Raw genomic sequence first — 4,314 nt, 5'->3', positions numbered from 1 at the left:
GTGGGTCGTGCGCGCTGGGACCACCAGAGTAGGGTGGCCGCGGCCACGCGGTGTGGAGCGTTTGTATGGTCTGTGCAGAGAGGAGAGAACAGGGATAAACAGACACATAGTTGACAGGCTACAGAAGAGGCTACGCTAATGCAAAGGAGATTGGAATGACAAGTGGACTACACGTCTCGAATGTTCAGAAAGTTAAGCTACGTAGCAAGAATCTTATTGACTAAAATGATTAAAATGATACAGTACTGCTGAAGTAGGCCAGCTGGCAGTGGGTGCGTTGTTGACACTACACTAATCAAGTCGTTCCATTGAGTGTAATAGTTTCTGCAGTGTTGCTATTCGGGGGCTAGCTGGCTAGCTAGCAGTGTTGTTTACGTTACGTTGCGTTAAAAGAACGACAATAGCTGGCTAGCGAACCTAGAAAATCGCTCTAGACTACACAATTATCTTTGATACAAAGACGGCTATGTAGCTAGCTATGTAGCTAGCTACGATCAAACAAATCAAACCGTTGTACTGTAATGAAATTAAGTGAAAATGTGATACTACCTGTGAATGCGACCGGGATGTTGAGTCCTATACAGAAGACGTTGGCTAGCGTTGGCTAGCTAGCAGAGTCACCTACGTTAAGGACGTTAAGGACGACAAATAGCTGGCTAGCTAACCTCGGTAAATTAAGATAATCACTCTAAGACTACACACTCTAAACCTAAACAACACAATTATCTTGGATACGATGATACGAAGACAGCAAAGACAGCTATGTAGCTAGCTAACACTACACTAATCAAGTCGTTCAGTTGAGTGTAATAGTTTCTCCAGTGCAGCTAATCAGTGGACGTTAGCTAGCTGGCTAGTGAAGACTACGTTAGGACGGCGAAATACGATAATTACGCAATTATCTTTGATACAAAGACGGCTATGTAGCTAGCTGAGAAGAAATTGCTAAGATTAGACAAATCAAACCGTTGTGCTATAATGAAATATAATTAAAAAGTTATACTACCCGCGGGAGTGAAGTGCAGATGCGACCACTCGCTCCAACCGGAACCGGATTCCAGTCTGCCAGGATCTGCCAGAACTGCCAGTCGGCCAGAACTGCCAGTCGGCCAGGATCTGCCAGTCGGCCAGGATCTGCCAGTCGGCCAGGATCTGCCAGTCGGCCAGGATCTGCCAGTCAGCCAGGATCCACCAGAACTGCCAGTCGGCCAGGATCTGCCAGTCGGCCAGGATCTGCCAGTCGGCCAGGATCCGCCAGTCGGCCAGGATCCGCCAGTCTGCCAGGATCCGCCAGTCTGCCAGGATCCGCCAGAACTGCCAGTGTGCCAGGATCTGCCAGTCGGCCAGGATCCGCCAGTCTGCCAGGATCCGCCAGTCTGCCAGGATCTGCCAGAACTGCCAGTGTGCCAGGATCCGCCAGTCGGCCAGGATCCGCCAGTCGGCCAGGATCCACCAGTCTGCCAGGATCCGCCAGTCTGCCAGGATCCACCAGTCTGCCAGGATCCGCCAGTCTGCCAGGATTCGCCAGTCAGACAGGATCTGCCAGAACTGCCAGTCAGCCAGGATCCGCCAGGATCCGCCAGTCTGCCAGGATCCGCCAGTCAGCCAGGATCCGCCAGGATCCGCCAGTCTGCCAGGATCCGCCAGTCAGTCAGGATCCGCCAGGATCTACCAGTCGGCCAGGATCTACCAGTCAGCCAGGATCTGCCAGTCAGCCAGTATCTGCCAGTCGGCCAGGATCCGCCAGTCTGCCAGGATCCGCCAGAACTGCCAGTAGACCAGGATCTGCCAGTCAGACAGGATCTGCCAGTCAGCCAGGATCAGTTAGATCCGCAAATCAGCCAGGATCCGCCAGTCTGCCAGGATCCGCCAGAACTGCCAGTCGGCCAGGATCTGCCAGTCAGACAGGATCTGCCAGTCAGCCAGGATCAGTTAGATCCGCAAATCAGCCAGGATCCGCCAGTCTGCCAGGATCCACCAGTCAGCCAGGGTCCGCCAGAAGTGCCAGTCAGCCAGGATCTGCCAGATCCGCTAGTCAGCCAGGATCCGCCAGTCATCCAGGATCTGCCAGTCAGCCAGGATCTGCCGGAACCACCAGCCAGCCAGGATCTGGTAGATCCATCAACCTGCCTGAGCTTCCTCTCACTCTTGAGCTTCCTCTCACTCTTGAGCTTCCTCTCACTCTTGAGCTTCCTCTCACTCTTGAGCTTCCTCTCGGTCCCGAGCTTCCTCTCGGTCCCAAGCTTCCCCTCAGTCCCGAGCTTCCCCTCAGTCCTGAGCTACCTCAGTCCAGGGGGCCCGTTGTTAGGTTTCCTAGGCCAAGGTTAGCGGCGAGGGTCGCCACTCAAGGGACACTAAGGAGGTGGACTAAGACAATTATGGAGTGGGGTCCACGTCCAGCGCCAGAGCCGCCACCACGGACAGATGCCCACCCAGACCCTCCCCTATAGGTTTAGGTTGTACGTTCGGAGTCCACACCTTGGGAGGGGGGGGGGGGGTTCTGTCACGTTCTGTCCATCGTTCGTATGTGTTTTCCTTGTTTTAGTGTTGGTCAGGACGTGAGCTGGGTGGGCATTCTATGTTGTGTTTCTGGTTTGTCTATTTCTATGTTTGGCTTGATATGGTTCTCAATCAGAGGCAGGTGTTAGTCATTGTCTCTGATTGGGAACCATATTTAGGTAACCTGTTTTGTGTTGGGTTTTGTGGGTGATTGTTCCTGTCTCTGTGTTTGCACCAGATAGGACTGTTTAGGTTTTCACTTTTCTTGTTTTGTATAGTCAGTTCATGTATAGTCGTCTTTATTAAAAACATGAATAACCACCATGCTGCATTTTGGTCCGCCTCTCTTTCACCAGAAGAAAACCCTTACACAGGAAGCAGATACCAGGAAGCAGATACCAGGAAGCAGGTGCCATTTGCATGTCAGTCTGATTGTAAACAATTATAATCATTCCTTAATCTTTCTTAATATAAACGGTATCCTTAACGTAAGAATATGTCATATGTGTGCTATCAGAACAATGAACGATCTGAGCAATGGCATTGTTCATGAATGGTTTCTCTTTAATGTATTGTATCTGAACATAAGGGGATATGATATCATGCTATCGACAAGCAATCATATTGGGAAAGTCTGAAATATGACCCCATAGGTTCCACATGAGGTTAAAATCCTAATTTGAATTATATTTACCACCACAATAGTAACTATGTTATGGGAATATTCCAATCTAGATATGTTGTGAGAAATATTTCAGCAAGTGTAAACATCTGTGGTTCATAACTAGGTTATGAGGTGAGCTTAGTTTGACTCCCCAAACTGAAATATTATGGGGCGGTTTCCAAATTAAGCCTGGACTTAAAAGCAATATCAATGAATATTCTCCACTCAGCGTGCTTATGGGAAACCTGTCCAATGATTATAAACACAATTAAAGGACAATAACATGACGACGGTAAACAAAGTCTATCAGTCAAAATATGTTTAATGAGTGATTAAAACATGAATTGTCAATGCTAGGGATGTTGTCACATTGCTTTCTCCAAAATCTAGCAAATGTGACAAAATAAGTCCATTATCCCGTTGGGAGATCTTTTCTTTAAATAATATCTCCAAGTTTCTTTGGCAACAGGTGGTCACATTCAAGTAGCCCATCACAAAAGCTCACAGAACACCTGAGCATAGCCTACACAACATTCCTTCACAACATCTCAAAGCAGTGTTAAGTCCAAAGTCAGAACATCGGAAATTGTAAAAGGGTCAGCTTCTGAAAAGGCTGCAGCATCTGAAATGGTTAAAGGAGTCACTAAGTTGAAATGTTTTGTTTTTCCTCTCCTCTCCCTCACCCACCCACCCGTCCGTCCATCCATACATACACCCACCCATCCATCCATCCATCCATCCATCCATCCGTCCATCCATCCATCTGTCTGTCCATCATCCATCCATCCATCCACCCATCCATCCATCCATCCATCCATCCATCCATCCATCCATCCGTCATCCGTCCATCCATCCGTCTGTCCATCATCCATCCACCCATCCATCCACCCATCCATCCATCCATCCATCCATCCATCCACCCGTCCATCCATCCACCCATCCATCCATTCATCCATCCATCCACCCATCCATCCATCCATCCATCCACCCATCCATCCATACATACATCCACCCATCCACCCACCCACCCATCCGTCCATCCATCCACCCATCCATCCGTCCATCCGTCCGTCCATCCATCCATCCATCCATCCATCCATCCATCCACCCATCCATCCATCCATCCCCATCCGTCCATCCATCCATCCATC

This window comes from Oncorhynchus gorbuscha, linkage group LG01, assembly GCF_021184085.1.
Source record: "Oncorhynchus gorbuscha isolate QuinsamMale2020 ecotype Even-year linkage group LG01, OgorEven_v1.0, whole genome shotgun sequence".
Lineage (NCBI taxonomy): Eukaryota > Metazoa > Chordata > Actinopteri > Salmoniformes > Salmonidae > Oncorhynchus > Oncorhynchus gorbuscha.
The sequence above is the reverse complement of the archived record's forward strand: the minus strand, read 5'-3'. Positions refer to the sequence as shown.